Source organism: Pleurodeles waltl, chromosome 3_1 (genome assembly GCF_031143425.1).
Source record: "Pleurodeles waltl isolate 20211129_DDA chromosome 3_1, aPleWal1.hap1.20221129, whole genome shotgun sequence".
Classification (NCBI taxonomy): domain Eukaryota; kingdom Metazoa; phylum Chordata; class Amphibia; order Caudata; family Salamandridae; genus Pleurodeles; species Pleurodeles waltl.
In genome coordinates this window covers 1,794,575,641-1,794,600,470 of record NC_090440.1, presented here as the reverse complement: position 1 = coordinate 1,794,600,470, position 24,830 = coordinate 1,794,575,641, and positions in this window count along the sequence as shown.

Below are 24,830 nucleotides of genomic sequence, written 5' to 3'. Positions count from 1 at the left end.
GTCGCCTTCCTCCTCCTCTTTACTGACCCTGTTTCTGCTGATTCTAGGACTCTGCACACTTTACCACTGCTGACCAGTGCTAAAGTGCATATGCTCTCTACCCTAAGCATGGTCATATTGGTCCATACCCAATTAGAACACTTAAAGTGCAATACATGTACCCAGGGCCTGTAAATTAAATGCTACTAGTAGGCCTGCAGCATGGACTGTGCCACCCACATACGTAGCCCCTTAATTATGTCTCAGGCCTTCCATTGCAAGGTCTGTGTGTGCAGTTTCACTGCCACTTCAACTTGGCATTTAAAACTACTTCCCAAGCCTGAAAGTCCTCTTTTTCTACAGATACGTCACCCCTACGTTAGGCCCTATGTTACCCATAGGGCAGGATGCTACGTAAGTAAAAGGTAGGACATGTGCTTATGTGTTTTACATGTCCTGGTAGTGAAAACTTACCAATTTGTTTTATACTACTGTGAGGCCTCTCCTCTCATAGACTAGCATTAGAACTGCCCTCATCTACTTTTAAATAATAGATTCGGATTTAAAAGGAGTAGCCCTGTAATGTTTAGTATTGCCAGAATGGTAATAGAAAATCCTGCTTAATTGTGAATTTGGATTTAATATTACTATTTTAGAAATTCCACTTTTAGAAAGTGGGCATTTCTCTGCAATTACTATCATCTGTGCCTTATAGCCTGTTTCCAATCGACGTCTGGACTGTGCAGGTTGACAGTCCCCCCTGTGTATTCCACCCAGACAGCCATTAGCACAGGACACTCAGGCCCTCATTACAACCCTGGTGGTAAATCCAACTTACCGCTGTGCAGAAGACCGCCAACATACCGCTGCGGCCGCAATATTCCGCTACAGGTATTACGAACCACAGCTCGGTATCCGCCACAATACAGACACCCACACAAGTCCGCCACACCAAAGGTCAGTGAGAAACTGGCAATAACAAAACCGACACCGACACCGTGACGCCAACAAGAATATGCCCACACTATCACGACCCATGAGTCAACGCGGCTGTCTTTCAACCGTGGTAATCCATTGGCGGTATACACCACCGTGCTCAAAATACACACACATATACAAAACACCAACACATTGGACAATTCGAACTACACACACCTGATACACATACACACACCACACCCATACACCCAAACCAATGGGCATGGAGCCCCCTCGTGCAGCAGTGCTGTTGTGCGTTCATCTGGCTGAGGTGCCCCCCTCCCCGTGAGGTGCCTGTTTCATTTTGATCTGATGCCCCTCCAGTGTACTCTCCGTTTCCAGTCAGGTATCTAGTGTGGGCTTCGCCCATGCATTTGGGGCCCAGTGGTCCACGAACAATGATTGGTGCACTATACGGACTTGTGTAGTTGGTGTACATAATTGTATTTACTGGATTTTGAACTTTGATAATGAGATTTCACATGATTACATTAGTTCAAATCATTTCCTTTTGTCCTTGCGTTCTTCCAGGGGGTGGGGGGAGTGTATATGTAATGTTGCTGCATGTATTTGTGTGTATAGTGTTGTGGGTGAGGGTGGGGGTGAGGGTGTTGCGTGTTGTGTTTGTGTGTCACTCTCTTTTCCCTCCCCCCTCTCCCTGTGTTGTAGGTGCAGTACTCACTGTGGTTGTCGCCGCCGTCTTTGGTGCTCCTGATAGAAGAGAAGGAAGACCAGCATCAACAGTATCTGCAATTCAGGCTCCATGGTGTCCTGGTTCCTCGTGGGGTGTGGAGACGTGAGTGTTTTCCCTTCTGTGGTCTGTTTTCGCCGTGTTTTTGTTCACGGTTCCGCCCCGTAAAAGGTGGCAGATAGGCCTCTTGTGATACGGTGGGTGGTACATTGTCTTCTGCCTGTCTGTTGGAGGTTACTGCTGCGGTGTTTGTTTCCACCGCCGTGGCGGTCGGAGTGTTAAAGTGGCTATCTATGTTGGCGGTTTCCGCCATGGTCATGATTCCATTTGTTTTAACCGCCAGACTGTTTGCGGTATTACCGCCGCTTTAACACCGACCGCGAGGGTTGTAATGAGAGCCTCAGTCACATCTGCATTCATCTACATGCTGAATGGGTCTCCCTGGGCAGGAAGGGGTGGAGAGACTTTCTCTTACACTTCAAAGGCACTCACACAAAGGACTGATAACCCCCCACTTAGATCCTGGCAGACAAGACTGGGTTGAAAGGGGAACTTGTACACTTCAAAACTACTCTTTGAAGTTTTCCCCACTTCAAATTCATTTTTGGGTATATAAACTAGGTCTCTGACCCCACCAAGTTAGATACTTCTAGATCTACACCTGCACTCTGCCAGAGTAACAGCCTGGCTGCCTAAACAACTTATCTGGACTGCTTTGCTTAGAAGGACTGCTGCCCTGCTTGTTGCCCTGCTGCCCTGCTGGCCTCTGACCTTGCTGGAAAGACTCAGCCTTCCCCAAAAGTGCTCTCCAAGGGCTTAGAGTGAGCTTGCTTCCTGCTTTGAAGTCTCAGAGCCAAACAAAGACTTCACCTACTAGATTCTAGCTAGCTTTCTGACTTTAGCATCTTGAGCAACAACTTCAGCGACTCCAGCATCGCCACCGTTGCCTCATGCAGTACCGCTGCCTGCTCTGTGGTCCTCATTGCATGCAACAACTGCGACCCGCAACGCAAGTCTGACATTGCTGAGATGGTGCTGATGTCATGCAGTGTGATTGCGACACTGCCAAGTCGACTCATCATCTCTTGACCGACTTGATTCATTGGCCCCGCTGGGTCACCAGGAACCGACTCCTCACCATCGATGCCGCAATAGCTCCCTCTGCAAACGGACAGAACAGATGCCTTGCCTCCCCAGTACGGAACCAACACCTCACTTCCCCGAATGCCTTAAGGAACTGACACAGCACCGGCTCTAGAGGCCCTTCGTGTCCAAGACTCCGTGCAATGTCTTTGTTTCTTCGTTTCCAAAGATACTGTGCCTGGGGGTCCATGTGACTTCATGATCGGCACGTGTGGTGTTGGATTATTGGGGATGACTCCGTCAACGGTGCCATGATAGCTCTAGTTGGAGCTATTGAATTTCTAAGCGCTTTAGTGGGATTTAATCTTTAAAAATTCATAACTTTGCTTATGAACATTGGATTTTCATTGTTTTGACCTTATTGTATTTAGATACATATTATCTACTTATCTAAACCTGTGTGGTGTATTTTTGTGGTGTTCCCACTGGGTTATTGTAGGAGTTATTGCACAGATACTTTACACATTGATTTCTAAGTAAAGCCTGCTTGCTCTGTGCCAAGGTACCAGGTGGTGCACAGGATAATAAGGGTTGTATTGTGATTTACCCTGACTAGGATAGTGGTCCCTACTTGGATAAGGGTGTATATCGCTGCCAACTATAGACCCCATTTCTAACATCGACCATGTCTGTGACAGAGTATCACAGCCCCCAAAATCTAAATAAGGCTTTTTTTCAAGCATGTAAAAACTATTTTTGATCAGTCCATGCATATTTTATAAGGACATCTAATATTCTTTTAGAGCTTGCTACACAGAAAGGTGTCCATTCCTCTAATAATTCGGGGTTCATGTTTTTGTAGGTGGAAAAAGTAAAGGTTTATGCCCACAAACTGCTCCATCAAACTAAAAATACTTTTGCAAAGCAGTAGCTTCTTACCATTTAGTGTGCTCCTGTCTGTGTAATTTTTCAAGTAAGTTCAGTTGTATTTTAAATCAGTGGTTCCCAACCTGTTGTCCGAGGACCCCTGTGGGTCCATAAAGCCTTCTCAGGGGGTCCGTGACTGCTTAGAAAATTAAATAATATGAACAGATTAATGAAGTGCATACAAATAAAGTTATTAAAGGTACAATTGAAAAGTTTAAAACAATCTGTAAATGTCAAGTAATTTGAAACTGGAGGCTAAACATTAAGGGGGTTATTACAACTTTGGAGGAGGTGTTAATCCGTCCCACATGTGCCGGATATACCACCAGCCGTATTACGAGTTCAATAGGATATAATGGACTCGTAATACGGCTGGTGGTATATCTGTCACTTTACCGTCACTTTTGGTACGGATTAACACCTCCTCCAAAGTTGTAATAACCCCCTAAATCAGTATTCTAGTATGCAAGTGTACCAAACAGAATACAGTATGGGTGATGTGTGGCTTCAATTGAATTTAGAAAAGCTTCACCGTTCGTATAAAAATTATTTTTTATTTATATTTGAAAATTAAATAAAATGTGTTATCATTTGTGTGTGTGTGTTTCATTCATGCTTGTTTTGGTAGAGGAAACATTTTTACTTGTAAGAAGTGTATAAAAACAGTAAGGACAGCAAAGACCAGTGTGAATTCAATACCACTAAAAGCAGAACAATTTCCAAATTTAGCACACGTTCATGTGATTATAACATTTATTCACTAGTATGTCCATTTTCTAAATAGTATATTGGGAGCACCAACCAAACCAGTGAAGGATAGGATCTTTGAGCATCTAATTGAGAGAAAGAACCACAAGAGGCATTTGGAGAACAGCAAATTGATTAAATATTTCAAAGTTGATTGTATACTTGTACATCCCAGAGGTGGTGATTGTATGCTTGCATAGAGACAGTTAAAATCACTATACATTATTGATTTTCAAACAAAGTTTCCAGTGGAGTTGAATCTCTATTTGATCTATCTTTTTTGACATCAATGCACTCTATTTTCAGTCTACAGGGACACCTTTTTTCTTACAATGAATATGAAAGGGAGAAGAATAATTGATTTCATAAGATAAGGTGACTCTAGTGAAATTTGCATATTTAGATTTTGCCCAATTGGGATTTTAATTTGTTGATACGCTGTATATTTTGCAACATTTATTATGGAATCATTATATATTATTAGATCACTTGCCAATTTGCCTTATATTCGATCTGTAGCAGACAATTTGGGGTATCATTAAATATACCCATGTAAAGATTTAAGAATATTAAATATTGTGTGCATAAAAATGACCGACAATTGAGTTGTAGAATTTTTGATACTTTGATTAAGTTATATATTTATACTTTTGAATCACTGGATTTCTTCTGTAATTTTAGGAATAGGATGCTGTTATTAAAAGAGAATAGGGTGCAGAGTAAATTTTAATAGTTTTTATTACTTTGTTACATTTAAAATTCTTGTGTTTTTTATTTAATTTAAATATTTACATTTTAAATGTATTTCATATTTGATCTGACATTGCTATTCAATGATACAATGTAAATTTGATATGCTTTATTTTCAAAACAATTTAAAATTATTTTTTTTACATATAATGTTTTTTTATTTTTATTTATTTTCATTATATATGTAAGTATTTTGTTAAGGATGTTATTGATGTTTTTATCTATGTAAATAGTTTTAAACAACTTTTATTCCATGTACTTTACAGTAAAATGTCTGCCTCTTATAAGGATTGTTTTTATATAATTACATTTATTTCACTCATTTGTATACAATTTGTGGTTTTAATATAATGTTGTAGTAAAAAACGTTTTAACAAAAATTAAATGTATATGCTTATGTATTTTATTTAGTTTTATTATTGAAGACAGAAAGTCTTTATTGTTTTGGCTTAAAAAGGCATGCAATCTATAAACACTGAATAATTAAAAAAGATTCAGGAGGTCATTCCAACCCTGGCGGTCCGAGACCGCCAGGGTTGGGGACTGCGGGAGCACCGCCAACAGGCTGGCGGTGCTCCTATGGGCATTCTGACCGCGGCGGTACAGCCGCGGTCAGTGACGGAAAACCGGCGGTGTACCGCCGGTTTTCCGCTGCCCTGGGATGATGATTCCGATCGCCATCCTGTTCCTGGCGGTTTCGGCCGCCAGGAACAGGATGGCGGTATGGGGTGTCGTGGGGCCCCTGCGGGCCCCTGCAGTGCCCATGGCATGGGCACTGCAGGGGCCCCCTAACAGGGCCCCACAAAGATTTTCAGTGTCTGCCATGCAGACACTGAAAATCGCGACGGGTGCTACTGCACCCGTCGCACCCCTTCCACTCCGCCGGCTCCATTCGGAGCCGGCATCCTCATGGAAGGGTGTTTCCCGCTGGGCTGGCGGGCGGCCTTCTGGCGGTCGCCTGCCAGCCCAGCGGGAAACCCAGAATAACCGCGGCGGCCTTCTGACCGCGCAGCAGTATTCTGGTGGCTCCCGCCAGCCCTGCGGTTACCGCAGCCGGCGGGAGTCAGAATGACCCCCTCAGTATCTAAAATGAGGCACTCAACGTATACTCTAAGAATACCTTTAGGTATGAATCACTTTTCATTTTTTTTTATCTTAAGGATGCTGATTTGCATGTCCTGTGGCTTTCCATGCTTTAAATATGTAAGATGCTATGACAAATGGAAGGATTTTATGTCTGATCTGTAGCATAAGGATAGTGACTACCTGCAACATCTGCTCATGTATTCAATGGAAAGAGCTATAGCTAAAAGTTTCTTGCAGAAATCATTTTGACCGCATAAAAGCATGCAATGCATAATGATTTAATTACCTCATATATTACAATTTTGAAAGCGTGAGTTGTTAGACAATTTTTCAACATAAGACAGGACTGGAAGAATTTTCTAACCTGTCAAGCCTGCAGCCTCCCCAGTGCCATATTACGTCTTGCCGGGCTGGTGGAAATAGTGCGTTGGCATTGGCCTCGGCTCTCAGAGAAAGCTGAGACGAATGCCACCACACACAGTACACTTGGAATGCTGAAATCTCTGTAGGAGTCATGCGCCAACTGCTACATAGAGGGCATTGCCATAGTCCAGTTGGCTGGTGATGAAGTCCTGTGTCACAGTGCATCTTGTGTGTAGTGGTAGCCAGTTGAAGGTCTTACACAGCATGCACAAAGTGAGGAAGCAGGCAGAGGAGACAGTGCTGATCTGTGATTTGATGGTAAGCTTGTTCTCAATTGTGATTCTGAGGGTTCTGGTGTGGTCAGAGGGAGTGGGTGCTAAGTCTGCTAGCCACGAGGAGTCATTCATCTGTTGCTGCTGTTAGTGTTCAGCTGCAGGCAGTTGTTATTAATCAGTCAGCGATGCTTGTCCTGCATCTGTGGAAGTTGGTTCTGGTGGTGGAGGGGTCATCAGTGAGTGAAAGAATTTGATGGATGTCATCTGCACAGGGAATAATGTTGAGACTGTGGGATCTGACGATGTTGGCTAGCGGGGTCATATAAGTGCTGACAAGCATGGGGCTGAGGGATGAGCACTGGGGGACTCCGGAGGAAATCTCCTTGGGTTCAGAGGTGAAGGGTGGGAGGTAGATCCTCTGGGTTCTTCCATTGAGGATGGAGGTGATCCATTTGAGCTTGCCCACCTTGGATGCCAATGTGGTGGAGTCTTTTGATCAGCATGTTATGGGATATGGTGTCAAAGGCTGCAAAGAGGTCGAGGAGGATCAAACGTGCTATTCTCCTTGGTCAAAGAGGGTTTGGATGTTGTGGGTGGCTGCAATTAGGGACATTTTGGAGCTGTGATTGCTGAAGAAGCCAGATTTGAAGGCGTTGAGTAGGTGGAGCTGCTCCAGGTATGTCATGAGTTGCTTGTTGATGATCTTTTCCAGTACCTATGATGGGAATGGGAGAAAGGAGAATGGCTGATGGATTTTGGGTTTGCTGGGGTCAACAGAGGGTTTTTTGAGTAGTTGTCTGACTTTGGCATGTTTCCAGGCATCTGGAAATGTTGCGGTGCTGATGGAGGTGTTGAACAGGGTGGTGAGTTCCTGGCCGATCCTTCGGTTTAAAAGGTTGAAAATGTGGTAAGGGCATGGGTTCTGTAGGAGCTCCCAAATAGATGGATTTCATGTTGGAGGTGATGTCCTGGGCAGAGAGGATGTTCCAGGTGGTCAGTGTGTGGTTCGTATTAGTTATGGTGACAGCGTACCTGTCAAGAAAGTCTGTAGGTGTGGGTTGGAGTTCGAAGTTTCTGTACATGGTTACAGTCTTGTAACAGAAGAAGTGGGCAAGGTTGTCGCACAGCTTCTCTGAGGGTGTGATGTTATTTTCACTGGCAGCCGGGTTGGGAAATTCCTCTAAGATATTGAAAAGTTCCTTGGTGTTGTCGCTGGTTTCAATGCGTGCAAGAAGTGCTGTCTTCTTTGTTGCCCTTAGCAAGCATTGGTAGAGGTTGAGGGAGGTCTTGAAGGCTGATCTGTAAGAGGTGTCCTTGCTGGTGTGCCATCTCCTCTCCAGCTGTCTGCTGGCTTGTTTTTCTGTTCTGAGTTCTTAAATGTACCAGCCAGCCTCTTTGGCGGATTTTCTCTGGATGTTGTTCTTGATTGGGACGATGTGCAATTGGTGATCCAGGCGTTGAAGTTTTTCACTCCCTGTTCAAGGTTGGTGGCAGTAGTGAGGGTAGGGGTACTGAGGGCATCTGCCCAGCAGGCCTCTGAGATTTCTTCCACCTCTGGTGGGGGTGCTGCTGATCTTAGGTGTGGAGGTGTGAGAGCTGGAGATGTTGAAGTGGATGATGGAGTGATCGGTCCATGTGAGTTTTGTGACATGGCTGTAGTTGATATGGTGGCTGGAGGTGAAAATGGGGTCCAGCATGGAACACACTCCTGGTACTAACTCACAGTGCAAGTGACGTGACATGAATATATCTGCCCATTGGCAGAACTCCATGGACTCTCACTGAGGTTTTTTGTAAATTCTACCCTCTCTTAACAATCACCCACATTCTAAACACCTCCATCACCACTGAAATCTACCCCAAAGCCTGGAAACATGCAGTAGTCAATGCACTACTAAAGAAACTCTCTTCAGATGCTACCCAGCTAGCAAACTACAACTCAATATCTCTCTCACAATACAAATCTCATCCTGCTCGACTTCTCAGCAGCTTTTTAAATGGTCTCCCACTCCACCCTCATAAGAAGACTGCACAAGACATACATCCAAGGACCCGCCATCTCCTGGATCTGCTCCTTCCTAAATGGAGAAACTTAGAAAATCCACATTCTACCTCAGACTTCAGGAGCCAGGAACCTCATCTGTGAAGTCCCCCAAGGGCCATCACTAAGGCTGACCCTTTTCAACATCTACATGACAACACTGGCCACCATCATCAGAACACACTGCAACAACTAATTCTGCCCCTCATGAACAAGAGGCTCAGAATAAGAATCAACTTCTCTGACTCCATGTCCGCTGTGGCCACCTGGATAAAGCCCAACTGCCTTAAGCTCAACTCAGACAAAACTGAAGTAGTGATTTTCAGAAAGAAAACCATGCTGTTGGACTCTTCCTGGTGGTTGACAGACCTAGGGCCCATGCCCAATGCTCAAGCAACAAACTTAGAAATAATCTTAAACTACAAGCTCAACATGATGACCCAGTTCAACTTCATCAACCCCACAACCCACTTTAATCTTCAAACAGCTACCATATAACACCAGGAAAATAATCACACAGGCCCTCATAACCAAAAGACTTTACTACGGCAAAGTATTATGTAGATTCCAAACTGGTCAGAATGCAATTGCCAGATTCATCCTCAACCTACCATGCCACATCCACATTACACCATACCTCAGGAAACTTCACTGGCTCCCCAAACACAAACACACTCAATTCAAACTCCCCCTACATTCATGTAAAGCTCTATACAGCTTAGGCCCTACCTACCCCAACAACTGCATACACTTCCACCAATCCTCCAGACACCTCTGCACAGCTGGACTCTCATTGGCACACATACCCTGCATACACATTAGCAAATCAGGAGTTTGCACCTTCTCATACATCTACTCAAATGCATGGAATTACCTCCCACAGCACATCAGAACCTTTTCATCACTTCTTGAGTTCTGCAAGAAGCTGCAGACCTGATATTTCAAATACTCTCCAGGTAAACCCCTACTTATCCACCTGGGGAGTGCCTGGGTGCCCTCAGGGGGGACATGCTTCATATGCAATCTACATAACATAGTGTTGTACATGTTTACATTTTATGTATTTTTTAATTCATTGAAATTATAATTTGATTGCATTTATGATTTAATGAATCTTGCATATTTAACTAATGTGTTTTTGTGTGAATAAAATGGATTTCCCTAGAGTAGTATTTTCATGTGAATTAGAGTATTTTGAGATTAGTTTATTAAGAATCCTCAAAGTACAATACTTTCTACATGTGATTAGGTTTGCAGTGGCAATAGTAAATTTGACAACCCTCAAAGTCTAATGCTTTCCCCAATGTGGTTACGTTCTGAATTAAAATGGTAAGTCTTCTCCCAAAGTCAAACACTTTCCCCTTTCGGGTTAAGTTTGCAGTAGGAATAGGGTACCTCCTTCCTCCCAAAGTATTACACTTTTCCCATTGTGTGTAAGCATCAAGTTGGAATACTAAATTTGACCCCCTCCCCCACAGTCCTACACTTTTCCCCAATGTGGTTAAGTTTTGAAAGGGAATGGTAAATCTCACCACAACCTCAGAGTCCCAACCTTTCCTCAGTGTGGTTACTTTTGGAGTCATAATATGATACATGATCCTCCAAGTCCAACACTTTACCTTATGTGGTTAAATTTGATGTGGAAATAGTAAATCTGGACCCTCCAAAGATCAATAATTTCACCAGTGTGCTTAAGTGTAGAATGGGAACAGTAAGCCTGACCTCCTCAAAAGCAAATACTTTACAAAATATGGTTAGTTCGGAGTGGGAATAGTACATCTCAACCTTCATGCACCCCCAAAGTTCCAGACATTCCTCAGTGTGGTTAAATTTGTAGTGAGAATAGGATATCTGATCCCCCAAAATAAAACACTTTCCACAATGTGGGTATGTCCAATACCAGTCCAATACTTCCATGACATGGTTAAAGTTGGAGTGAAAATAGCAACTACTGCCTTACTTCCAAAATACAACACTTTCAACAACCTTATCAAGTTTGTAGTAGGAACAGTAAATCTGACTCCTCCCCCAAACTTCACTTTCTCCATTGTGGTTAATTTGGAATGAGAACAGTAAATATCTTCTTCCCACAACGTCCAAGACTTTCCCCAATATTGCTAAGTTTGGAGGGGTATAGGATATCTGAATTTAAAATGTTACCTTCTCCAAAGCCTACCCATTCTGCCAACATTGTTAGGTTTAGAGTGAGAAGAGTAAATCTCCCTCCTCTCCACCCCCCAAAAATTCCAAGATCTTCCCCAATGAGCGTGAATGGCAAATATTCCTCCACTCCAAAGTCCAACACTTTACCAAGTTTAGTTAACTTTGGAATGGGAGCAGTAACTTAGACCTTCCCTAAAGTATACTACTTTCTTTTTTACAATGCGCCTAAGAGTCTCATTACAAGTTTGGTAGTCCGTGGACTGCCATGGTGGCTTTGGCAGTCCAACCGCCGTCGGATTGGCAATCGGACCGCCGTATTGTGAGTCCTGTGGGCCTATGGAGCAAAGACTGCTGTGATTCCGCCAGCCTTGCTAGGCAGCACAGACCACTGTGTTCACAAGACAGCACAAATAGGCTGGTGGAGCCTGTGTTTCCACTGGGCACATCATGAGGTTTCACATCACCAATGTGACCATGGTGGTCCAACCACCATGTATCAGCAGGCAGAAATGGGGACTATAAAGAGAGACACTCACCTGCAGGCAGTCTTACACATTTGGTGTCGCCATGGAGCCCATCACACATGACCTGCTGCTGATCATTGAGGGTGCACAAACTCAGCACTGCCATGGACGCAACTGACTGTTAGTAAACACAACTACCTGTGTCATTAAGCTCAACAACAGATCATTGAGCCATCAGTCGCATCATATGGGGGTCACACTACAGGCACTAAGTACCTGTGTCATTGTGTCCTGGGTCAAAATCATAAACATATAAGGGCACATTCACAGTCATAAAACGCCACCTTTGGACAGGTCACTCACACTGTACCGCAACACTACACAAAAACACATGTTTGCTCATCTCAGGCCCAGGGACAGTGAAATATACACAACATTGTGACACACAACACCAACAACACAGCAATATCACCTCTACAAATACAATTCACACACTCACATTGCACACATGCTATGAACAGTTCATTCAACACACGTGTATGGATGTGGCATGGAACACAAACACCACTCCCATTAAACAGCCCTGCAATGGACATACACATCACACATATTGCAACACAATGGGAGGACATCAGGCTGCACAATAGACAGAGAGACAAATATACAAAGCTCATTATGAAAAAAATACCAGCAGAATAGGGATGGGGCATCAGCAGCAGTTACGGAAGGAGACTGCACTGGGACACATATCACTTTGCACATGCCCCTTAAACAACATTTGCACAGGAACATGCAGGTATCTCTGGGACAAATAATACTAGAGTCAAGTGACATGCCAATATGCACAATGTGGAAGTGCAAGTCAACAAAGCAAATACAACTCCAACTGCATGGGACATACATCTACATGAAGTAGCTGCAAGGTATTCACAGCAAAATAGACATATGCACAGTCAAATGCAAACCAAGATAGCACAACTAAACACACTCCATATCTGCTCAAACAGAACTCAAGCTGCCACACAGTAGATGAATCTATAATCCATACCAGGGGGACAAGTCTAATACCAAATATGCTCACATCGGACAACACAAAATGACATACTTACCATACCAAACAGAACACAATGCTATGACATCACATTTGCAATAACGCCCACATATGCATTCAGTCAATATCTACCTTTGTCTTGAGTGACACCAGCACTTCCCACTAAGTCAGATACTGCAAGCAACAGCAAATGGATCAGCAAGCAGGCTGAAGCAACACACCTGTAGGCAGGCAACACAAGTTACACAGGAACAACATAAAGGTAGAAAAGCAAATACAGGTCAATGTGTACCCACAGAACAGCTGTTTGGGTGTATTCAAATGTAAATTGTCCAAGGCCACTGACCAGTCCATATGCAGTTATCCATGCACATCACTGTACTCTCACTTAACTCCTTTACTGCAAGAGAACCTCCACAGGAAGGGACATCAAGTGGGCAGGCAGGTACCTCAGGGATCATCCTTGGGGAGTCGGATTTGGGATGGGTGGGTTTGGGTTTGAGAGGGGTGGACTGCTTATTAGGAGGGGTGGGCTTCTTCTTGAGGGGAGGAGTATTGGCCCTTGCGGGGGGTGCAGGTGAGACAGGAAAGGGCTTGGGGGTAGAAACAATGGATTTGGAGGTGGGGGCTTCTTGGGCTTGGATCAGGGGGTGGAGGGAGCAGTGGAAAAGGCAAATCAAATAAAATAATCTGTCTAAGGAATATGGGAATGGTCAGCAGAAGGGGGTGGAGATTGGGAGGTCGAGGGAGTGGTTGTCTCTGTGTCAGTGTGAATGTCTTAGGTGTGTGTGTGTGTGAGGTATGCTTATGTTTGGGTGGTGTCTGTTGCATGTGTGAGTATGGGTGTTCATGTGTCTTGGGAGCTGGGAGGTAGACATGCTGGGTGATGGAGTAGTAGATGTGTGTGCGTTTGTTGGGGGGTGTCTACAGGTAGATGTGTGTCTGTCTTTTGGGGTCATGTCTGCAGGTATGGTGGATGTCTGTGTATCTGTTGGGTTGGTATCTGCGGGTATGCTGGATGTGGTGGATGTCTGTGTGTTTGTTAGGTTAGTGTCTGTGGATATGAAGGATGTGGTGGGTGTGTCACTGACTGTTGTGGTGGTACCTGTGTATAAGCTTGATCTGGTGTGTGGTACAGTGGGGTGGTGGGGGTACCTGGGGAAGTAGTGGCTGATGTGTGTGTGGGTGCCTGTTGAATGCTTACCTGCTGGTGTGTTTTGTTGTGTTTGTGGTCAGAGCCTGAAAAGATCTCCATAGGCCAGACATTGCACTATGAATACCTTCCAGGAATTAATTTGTCTGCTGCAGTTGGGTGGACAACCCCTGGATGGCATTCACAATGGATGTCTGACCCACATAGATACTCTTCAGGAGGTCAGTAGCCTCCTCACTGAGGGAAGAAGGGGCAACAGGCTGGGACGAAGGTGTCTGCAGTAAAGGAGATGCCCACCCTCTCAGTTGAGAAGGCATGGCCAACTGGGTGGGGAGTAACAGGGAGGGTGGCAAAAGAAATAGGGGTGGCAGACAAAGATGGTACAGGGGCGTGCCCAGATGGGTCCACCACCACTATGCAGGGGCCACTAGCAGAAGAATCTTAGGATGATGATGATGTAGATCCAGTCTCCCTTATGGCACTTCCCTCACCTTCCGGGCCACTGGGTCCCTCTGTGCCAGTGGTGTATTCACCCAAGGTCCCATGTCCAGATGCTTACCCACTTAGCTGAGCCCTTCTCTTCCCTGAGCTGATGTTGCAAATGCAAAGAGAAATAGAGTCATCACATGTACATGATCACACTTGAACAACAGTTATGATTAGCAAACATTACTATGATCTCAAGAAGGCCCCAGCAACAAATTCCACCTAAGTGGCCCATAGATATACCATATCATATGCATGCATGCCATCTGAACTGTCAACAGTTGTCCACAGGAACATCAGGAGCTCAAACAACTACAATTGCATGGATACATTTGTGCAGCCATGGTAACCATTGAACAACTAGGAGAATTAATCACCTTCAATGCTTTGCCTCATGGAACATACATCACTTACTTGTTGTCATACAATAGTAGGCCAATGCCAACTCCATTACCACAGACAGCACACAAGGTCATACCAACATCTATTTTTCACATACACAATAACTCAACAATATGGACTGATATTCCCAGAGCATGCCATGTTGCTGCCAAAGTGAAATGGCCTGGAGAAGGAGACATGGAAATACTCAAGTGAAATTTGTTCCAACGGAGTCATGGAGGTAATGCCAATGTTGCTCAGATATGCCACACATTTGGCATGGAAATGTACACTGTAGACAAAGGGGGTAATTACAACCCTGGCAGTCAGTGTTAAAGCGGCGGTAAAACCGCCAACAGGCCGGCGGTAAAAAAAATGTATTACGACCGTGGCGGAAACCGCCAACATAGACAGCCACTTTAACACTCCGACGGCCACGGTGGTACAAACAAACACCGCAGCGGTAACCGCCAACAGACAGGCGGAGGACAATGTACCGCCCAAACTGTTACAACCCACCAATCCGCCACCTTTTCTGGGGCGGATTCACCATGAACAAATACATGGCGGAAACAGGACTTCGAAGGGAAAGCGCTCACCTCACCTCTACACACCCCACGAGGAATCAGGACGCCATGGAACCGGAGCTCCAGATTCTGCCAGCCTTTATCTTCCTGCTCCTCTACCAGGAGCACGAACGCCAGCGGCGAAGACAACGGTGAGTACTGCACCTACGACACAGGGAAGGGGGAGGGAAAAAACTGTGACACAAACACGCAAAACGCAACATCCCCACCCCCACCCTCACCCACTACAACACACACGCTAATACATATTGACACATAACAGTTACACCCCCTGGAAGAATGCAAGGACAAAAGGAAATGAGTTGAATAATTGTGATATATTCAATTACCTACAACCAAAATATTTAAAAATATATACATTTATACTATATACAATTATATACACCAAGAACACAAGTCCAAGGGATTCCACCATCATAGTCCGTAGATCACTGGGCCCAAAAGGCATGGTCGTGGTCATCACTCAATATCCGAGCAAGACGGAGAGAACCCTGCAGGGGCATCAGTTGGAAATAAAACAGGCACCTCAGGGGGAAGGGAAGGAGGGGGCACCTCAGCCAGTTGAGTGCACAACGCCAGATCCACGAGGGGTCTCTACAGTGGGTGGGTTGCCCACTGTTCAATCCTGGGGAGTGCAAAGCCACAGTCTTACAAGTCTCTACAGTAGGTGGTTTGCCCACTGTTCAATCCTGGGGAGTGCAAAGCCACAGTCTCACAAGTCTCTACAGTGGGTGGGTTGCCCACTGTTCAATCCTGGGGAGTGCAAAGCCACAGTCTCTCAAGTGGATAGCATTCTCCACTGGTTCTGGACGGGGCTTTGTTCCCAGATGCTTCATCCTGCCAAGGACAGAGGTAGTGGATGCTCTTATCCACTGGTTCTGGAGGGGGACTTTGTGCCCAGAGTGCTTCATCCTGCCAAGGACAGAGGTAGTGGATGTAAATCTCCACTGGTTCTGGAGGGGGCTTGGTGCCCAGAGTGCTTCATCCTGCCAAGGACTGAGGTAGTGGATGTAAATCCCCACTGGTTCTGGAGGGGGCTTTGTGGCCAGAGTGCTTCATCCTGCCAAGGACAGAGGTAGTGGATGCTCTTCTCCGCTGGTTCTGGAGGGGGACTTTGTGCCCAGAGTGCTTCATCCTGACAAGGACAGAGGTAGTGGATGTAAATCTCCACTGGTTCTGGAGGGGGCTTGGTGCCCAGAGTGCTTCATCCTGCCAAGGAAAGAGGTAGTGGATGCTCTTCTCCACTGGTTCTGGAGGGGGCTTTGTGCCCAGAGTGCTTCATCCTGCCAAGGACAGAGGTAGTGGATGCTCTTCTCCACTGGTTCTGGAGGGGGCTTTGTGCCCAGAATGCATCATCCTGCTCAGTAGCGTCTGAGCTTTTGGCGCTCATTGGCCTGTGGTGCTGGTGGCGGCGGTGTCCTGTTCAGTGGTGCTTGTGTCGGTCTTGTCCTGTTCAGCAGTGCTGGTGGCGGGGGTGTCCTTGGCAGCTGTGCTTGTGGCGGTCTTGTCCTGTTCAGCGGTGATGATGGCGGCAGTGTCCTTGGCAGCGGTGCTTGTGGCGGTGGTGTCCTTGGCAGCGGTGCTTGTGGCGGTAGTGTCCCTGGCAGCAGTTCAGCTGGTGGCGGTCTTGTCCTGGATGGGGGGCTGCTGGCGATAGTGCCCTTGGCAGCGGTTCAGCTGTTGGCGGTCTTGTCCTGGCCTGCGGGGCTGCTGGCGGTCTTCTCCTGGGCAGTGTGGCTGCTGCTGGCGGTCCTGTCTGTGGCTGCGGGGCTGCTGGCGGTCGCCTCCTGGGCAGCAGGGCTGCTGCTGGCGGTCTTCTCCTGGGCAGTGTGGCTGCTGCTGGCGGGCTTCTCCTGGGCAGTGTGGCTGCTGCTGGCGGTCCTGTCTGTGGCAGCGGGGCTGCTGGCGGTCTTGTCCGCCGTGCTGATCTTCCTGACTTGCCGGTTTTACTGTGCCCCTTCCCCACCTTGGATGGTGTTGCAGCTGTCTCCACACTCCCAACTGGACCCCTGGGAACGGCTTTGGTGGCTGATTTCTTTCCACTCTCTCACCGGGCACTGGCAAACTTTTGGTGCTTGACAGGTGGGGGACTGTCCATGCTGTGGCTCCTTGCCACACTGGCTGCCCTGTTGCCTGGTGCACTCCATAATCCGGTGACTACTGGCACCACTGGTCCCACCGATGTTGTGGCTGAGGTGCTAGGTTGGGACCTGGAGAGTCGGGCCCTAGGAGACTGAAGAGGTGGGGGAGGTGAGGCAAAGAGGTCAAGGTTGGACAGGAAAAGTTTCTTAGTAACACTGGGATGGGTAGATGGAGGGGGTTTGGGAGTGAAGGAAGAGGTAGTGGTTGTAGGAGGTGTATGTTTGGTGACTTTGGGTGAAGGTGCAAGGGCTGGAGGCTGTCGTGAGGTGGATGGCTGTTGGGTGGGTGTGTGGCTGCGTTTGTGTACCTTGGGAGGTGGCCTCACAGACACACTGGGAGAGGACACAGGGGATGTGTGAATTGTAGTGGGAGTGGTGACTGCACGTGAGCTGGTGTGGTGGTGTGTGTGCTGGTGATGGACGTAGTGGCTGAGGATGAAGGGCATGCAGGTGTGAGTGGAGACGAGACAGGGAGGGAGGAGGGAGACGAGGAGGAGGGGGACACAGTGGAGGCAGTGGATGTTGGTGTGCTGCATGTGTGTGATGCTTGCATGAGTGCCTGTGGGATGTGTGGTGCTTATGTTTGCCAGAGCTTCCCTTGTGTGTTGAGGTGTGTGCATGCTGGTCTGATGGTGTGCTTGGGATAGGCTGAGGTACAGGGGTGTGGGTCTGGGTGGAGGAAGTTAGAGGGGGAGGCTAGAGACAAGGACAATGGCTGCCATCAGTGCTGAGGCCAGAGTCTGAAAAGCTCGATGAAGGGCTGCCTGACCAGAGTGAATGCCCTCCAGGAAGGCATTGGTTTGTTGCAACTGCCTCTCTACACCCTGGATGGCATTCAAAATGGTAGACTGCCCAACAGTGAGGGACCTGAGGAGGTCAATGGCCTCCTCACTGAGGGCAGCAGGGGTGACTGGGGCAGGGGCTGAGGTGCCTGGGGTGAAGGTGATGCCCACCCTCCTGGGTCAGCGGGCACGGGGCAAAAGCTGAGGGGCTGCTGGGAAGGCAGTGATGGTAGGGGGGGTGGCGGCTGTACCTGTAGATGCGGGGGACACAGATGGTGCCACCACCACAAGGGAGCTCCCATCAGAGGAGGAGTCCGTCTCACTGGTGTCAGCTCCTGTCCCCGCTGTGGAGCTCCCCTCGCCCTCTGTCCCACTGGTGGATTCGGAGTCCGTAGTATCGCCCTCCGGGGCCATGTGGGATGCAGCTCCCTCCTGCTCCGTTGCCACTGCTCCTCCGTCTGATGATGCTAATGCACACAAGAACAGGGAGACCACAAAAAGGGGGAGGAAGACAGAAGTAAGACATGTTGAGTGCATGCAATACCGCTACCGTTGGCGGACACGACAGACACAGAAGCCCCCTGCACTATGCCGCGCACTTGGGATCCACTATTCAATCCCTGGGACATGGCTTACAAGGCTATGGCCGATTTCTGCACACATGGATTTCACAGGAGCCTGACTAGGTGTAGTTGGCTCTGTACACAGGTGGGGTGGGGTGCCACAGGGCCTGCCTGAAGAAGGGAACTTAACTACCAAACTCGCCCTGCCCTAAGGGAACCCACAGCACACCTCCCCCACCCAGACACCAACAATGCGTGCTGAATCAGCAAAATGAGAGTGTACTCACCCCCTAGTGGCTGTTGTGATGCCCTCAAGCGCCCATCCAACTCCGGATACACCACCGCCAGGGTCCTGAACATCAGGGGGGTCATGGTGCAACAGGCACCTCTCCCACTTTGGGAGGCCATTCCCAGCTGGGCCTTCACTGTCTTCTTGCTCCAGCGGCGAATGTCCTCCCATCTTTTCCGGCAGTGGGTGCTCTGTCTGTGGTAGACCTTCAGGGTCCGGACTTCCTTGGCGATGGCACGTCAGATGTCCTTCTTCTGGTGGACGCTGACCTACAGGAATTGTCCAGGGGAAAAAGAGAAGTAATTACCAACTGCACCGTCGCAGTCAATGGCCCGCATCCCTACCCTTGCCATGATGCACATGCACTCACCATCGTTTCATGCACGCCTCATTCTCACCCCCCCTATCTTTAATCCACCCCACTCCACACAGGCATTGCCCATACAACATGCTCACAGTGTACTTACCTGTTTGTCTGGAGGACTGTAGAGTAGTGTGTACTGGGGGAGGACCCCATCCACAAGTTTCTCCAACTCCTCGGTGCTGAAGGCAGGGGCCCTTTTCACATCAGCACTTGCAGTGTAGTTCCTCTCCTGTCGAAGATCAGGTATCGAGTGATTGAACAGAGAGAAAATGGCGGTCACATCCGCGGTGGTGCGTACCGTCACCGTCGGCGTACAACGTCATTGGCTCCTGGGACCCATATTGTCCAATGTTAACCAATGCAGAATTTCGCTGCAGTCTTCGACCGCCTACTGCGACGGTGTACAACTCCAGTGCAGTTACCTCATATCCCCTTGTCCCACCTTACAGGTCAGGCAGCCGCCATTTCAGGGGCCCACATGGCTTTATTTTTGACTGCGTCACACATACCTAGGCCTTGCCGCAACACTATTACAGGCAAAATCCAATTTCTGAATATTTTCAGAGTAAGCTGTGTTTACGTGCCTCAGAGTTGGTTGACTCTCTGCTCGCTGTTCTCCTCCATAGGCAACGTCCGCTGGGGCAAGTGAGGAGATGGTGCCATCCCCCGGTGTACAAGCCGCTGGCGGACCTGTTGACAATGGAGGAAAGACATGTGATCATCACCTACAGGCTTGATCGTGCCACAATCCAGGAACTGTGTGCCCAGTTGGAGCCAGACCTGATGTCAGCTATCCGCCATCCCGCAGGAATCCCCCCTCAAGTGCAGGTGCTGTCAGTACTCCATTTCCTAGCAAGTGGGTCTTTTCAAACAACAGTGACCATAGCATCAGGGATGTCCCAGCCTATGTTTTCCAACGTGTTGTCCAGTGTTGTCTGCCCTGCTGAAACACATGTGAGCTACATCGTTTTCCCTCAGGTGGAGGATTTGCCTACGGTGAAAGGTGAATTCTATGTCCTGGGACATATCCCCAACATCATAGGTGCCATTGATGGGACCCATGTGGCCTTGCCCCCCCGCAGGAGTGAACAGGTGTACAGAAACCGGAAGCGTTACCATTCCATGAATGTGCAGATGGTGTGTTTGGCAGACCAGTACATCTCCCATGTTAATGCAAAATTTCCTGGCTCAGTGCAGGACGCTTACATCCTGCGGAATAGCAGCATCCCTTATGTGATGGGGCAACTCCAGAGGCACCGGGTGTGGCTATTAGGTGAGCACATGGACCCAAATCAGTGGGAATATTTGTCCGGGTCTGTGGATGTCCCTATGAGTTAGTGTGTGTCTAACAGTTGTCCCTCGACATTTGCAGGTGTCTCTGGTTATCCCAACCTATCATGGCTACTGACCCCAGTGAGGAATCCCAGGACAAGGGCAGAGGAACGCTGCAATGAGGCCCATTTGCGAACTAGGAGGATTATAAAGCGGACCTTCAGCCTCCTGAAGGCCAGGTTCCGGTGCCTCCATATGACAGGTGGTTCCCTATTCTACTCACCAAAGAAGGTATGCCAGATCATTGTGGCCTGCTGTATGCTTCACAACTTGGCTTTGCGACGACAGGTGCCTTTTCTGCCGGAAGATGGTTCAGATGGAGGTGTTGTGGCAGCTGTGGAGCCTGTGGACAGTGAAGACGAGGAAGCAGAAGAAGAGGACATCGACAACAGGAACACGGTGATCCTGCAATACGTCCAGTGAGACACAGGTAAGAAGACAAACCTGCCTGCTACATCTAATTTAAATCTACTACCTCTCTACTTTCTGTCATTTTCACCCAGTGTATGATCACTGAGTTGTCACTTTTCCTTACGATTTCACAGATGTGGGTACCACCGTGTGACGTTTGCTTTATTTCCTCATGGACTAGAGCTGTGTGACATAGGTATGTTGACATTACATTTGAAAGAGCATTTTGGCACTGTAATTGCTAATACACTATTTTGAAATCACAGACAGACTCCAGATTGTTTTGTGCTGTAAGGGTGTTTATTTAAGTGCTCAATATTGGAGGGGGTTTTAAAATGGTGAGGGGTGATAGTGGAGGAATGTCCATGACAGAGTCCAGTCTATTAGTCTCACAGGTGCATTGTCCAAAGGGGCATAGGAAGTGGAGCTGGGGCAGTTTAAGTATGGACAGGGTGACAAGGTGGGACAAATGGATGACAATCAGGGTGGTCTAATTTCTTGGCAGGGGTCTTGGCATAGTTTTCTGTCTTTGCCCTGAATCTCAGGGACCGTTTGCGGGGTGGTTCTCCTTCTGCAGGGGGTGTGGTGCTGGTGTTGTGGTCCTGTGGCAGTGCCTCCTGTCCACTAGTGCCGGCGGAGGTGGTGGTCAGCTCATCATCCAGACTAGTGTCAGGGGCCCCTTGTTGTGTCACAGTGTCCCTCCTGGTGTTGATGAGTTACTTCAGCACCCGTATAATGGTGCCCAGGGTGGAATTGATGGATTTGAGTTCCTCCCTGAAGCCCAAATACTGTTCCTCCTGCAGCCGCTGGGTCTCCTGAAACTTGGCCAGTACTGTTGCCATCATCTCCTGGGAATGGTGGTATGCTCCCATGATGTTGGAGAGGGCCTCATGGAGAGGGGGTTCCCTGGGCCTGTCCTCCCCCTGTCGCACAGCAGCCCTCCCAGTTTCCATGTGTTCCTGTGCCTCTGTCCCCTGAACCGTGTGCCCACTGCCACTGTCCCCAGGTCCCTGTTGTTGTTGGGGAGCTGGGTTAGCCTAGGTTCCCTGTAGTGGTGGACACACTGCTGATTGACGTGTCCTGGATACAGAGGTATGGGCCCGCTGGGTGAGTGATGTGCTGGTGTTTCCGGAGGGGGGAAGCCCTGTAGTGGTTTGTGCCAGTCTGAGGGGAACCGACTGTCCCGAGGTCCCAGATGGGCCAGGCTGGTCGTCTAAATCCAGTTGGACAGAGCTGCTGTCATCACTGTGGGCCTCTTCTGTAGGTGGAGTGGACATGTGTGGACCCTCCTGTCCGGTGACGTTGGGTAGAGGTCCTGCAGGGCGTTAAAGGCATGATTATTGCATCTGTGTGTGCCATGGTGTGCAATGGGTGGGTGACCGTGTACCCCAGTGCTTGCATTCTTGTGTGGGACCTTGTGTGATGATGGTTTAGGGGGGTGTATGGGTATGTGCAGTGGCCATGCTTTGGTGATGGGTGTCCATGCTTTGGTGTTGCATGCAGGGCTTGGGTTTGGGATGGGTGGGTTGTGATAGTGGGGACATGTGTGAGGAGTGGGAGTGATGGGGGTGAGGGCGAGGGTGGGGGTATGTGATGGCATGCAGGTAGGGTGGGGGATATAGTACTAAAGATTTGGCTTACCAGAGTCCATTCCTCCAGCTACTCTTGCGAGGCCCTCAGGATGCAGAATAGCCAAGACCTGCTCCTCCCATGTTGTTAGTTGTGGGGGAGGAGGTGGAGGTCCGCCGCCAGTCCTCTGTACCGCGTTGTGGTGTCTTGAGACCACGGAACGCACCTTCCCCCGTAGGTCGTTCCACCTCTTCCTGATGTCATCCCTAGTTCTTGGGTGCTGTCCCACTGTGTTGACCCTGTCTACGATTCTTCGCCATAGCTCCATCTTCCTAACTATGGAGGTGTGCTGCACCTGTGATCCAAATAGCTGTGGCTCTACCCGGATGATTTCCCCCACCATGACCCTGAGCTCCTCCTCAGAGAACCTGGGGTGTTTTTGCGGTGCCATGGGGTGGTGTGGGTGATGTGTGAGGTGGTGTGTGTTGTGATGTGTGGGGTGATATTTAGTGGTGTGTTGTGTGAGGTGAGTGGATGTTATGTGGGTGATGGTGTTGAGTGCCTGTGGATGCTCGTTTGTAGATGGTGGTGTCTCTCTCTGGCCTTCTGTTGCAATTGTTGTCGTAGGGGTTTGTGGGTAATGTGGGTGTGTGTTTTATTTGGTATTGGGTGTGTGGGAGTGGTGTGTGTATGTGTATCAGCTGTGTGTATTTGGAATTGTCCAATGTGGTTGTGTTTTGTAAATGTGTGTGTATTTTGAGCATGGCGGTGTGTACCGCCAACAGAATACCGCGGTTGAAAGACTGCTGCGTGGATTAGTGGGTCATGATAGTGTGGGCGTATTCCTGTTGGGTGACGGTGGAGGATTTGTTATCGCCAGTTTATCACTGACCTTTGGTGTGGCGGACTTGTGTGGGTGTCTAGATTTTGGCGGATTCCGGCCTTTCGGTCATAATGGCCGTGGCGGAATTCCACAGCCGCGGCGGTGTGTTGGTGGTCTTCTGCACGGCGGTAAGCGGCTTTTACCACCAATGTTGTAATGACCACCAAAATGTGCAAAATATCAGGGAGATATGTATCTAAATTCCACAACACAATGAATCAGCAAGTCCCAGGGAAATCCCAATTAATGTCTGGTACACCTTACAATTACAATATCTGGGTGTATCAGTAGACACCATTAGTCCTTTGGATTTTGGAGAGGCCCAGAGATTTGCAAGTACTTGTAGAATGCCCTCAAAAAGTTGCCCAATTGGAAACTTCATTATCGTCTCCATTTTGTTAATGCAAACCCAGATGTCTGTGGATAAATGCTTGTACCTAAACACATGTGTTTCCAACTTAACTGCAAGTCACTCCATAATGCATGCCAACAGTCAGGTTACAAACCTTCCCCATTAGAGATGTGTGGTGCACTTTACTACATGATTGTACATCAAAGGCATGGAAATGCACATTTTGGGCAGAAACTTTAGGCCTACCCGTCATCTCCCTCATTGTTACAGCAGTTGTACATGCCAAATGGCATGCATGATTGGTGAGGGTATGTGTCAATCAATAATAAATGATGACACCCTGCTGTCTGTGGTACAACATGAAATGTACCCCAATTATAAATGTCCTATTCAAAACACTGGTTAGCATGCACATAAATGTGAGGGAATACAGAATTTATCCCCTCAACACAGGTAAACTATGCATGAATAAGCAGCTTACAAATCGTTTTCTAAAGAGAATGGGCAACATGTTGACATGTAGGCGCAAGAAATGTTGGCAACAGAGATGGCACATAATTCTTGTTAAGGCACATTTTCCGCTTGCCAAGGGAAAGTATTGATCTATAGCTGCACCCCAAAAAATGTATGGACTGTCACAGGAATGATCGTCATCTTCACATTACAGACAGTAGTGAGGTACCAGCATCCCTCATATGCAGAAGACAAGTAGCCTCTGGATGGCAGAAGCCAATATATTTCTTTCAGCAGACACACAGCTCATGACAGTGCTCCATCACTACCTTCATTTTGGCCTGTAACACTGAGGAACAGTGGTCTGTTGCATAGAAATTACACCCACTACAACAATAAATAGTGCTTGATTGATCACTGTACACAGTCACTGTACACAGCCATATGTTGTCCCAGGAGAGCTCATTGTTTGTTGATTGTATACCA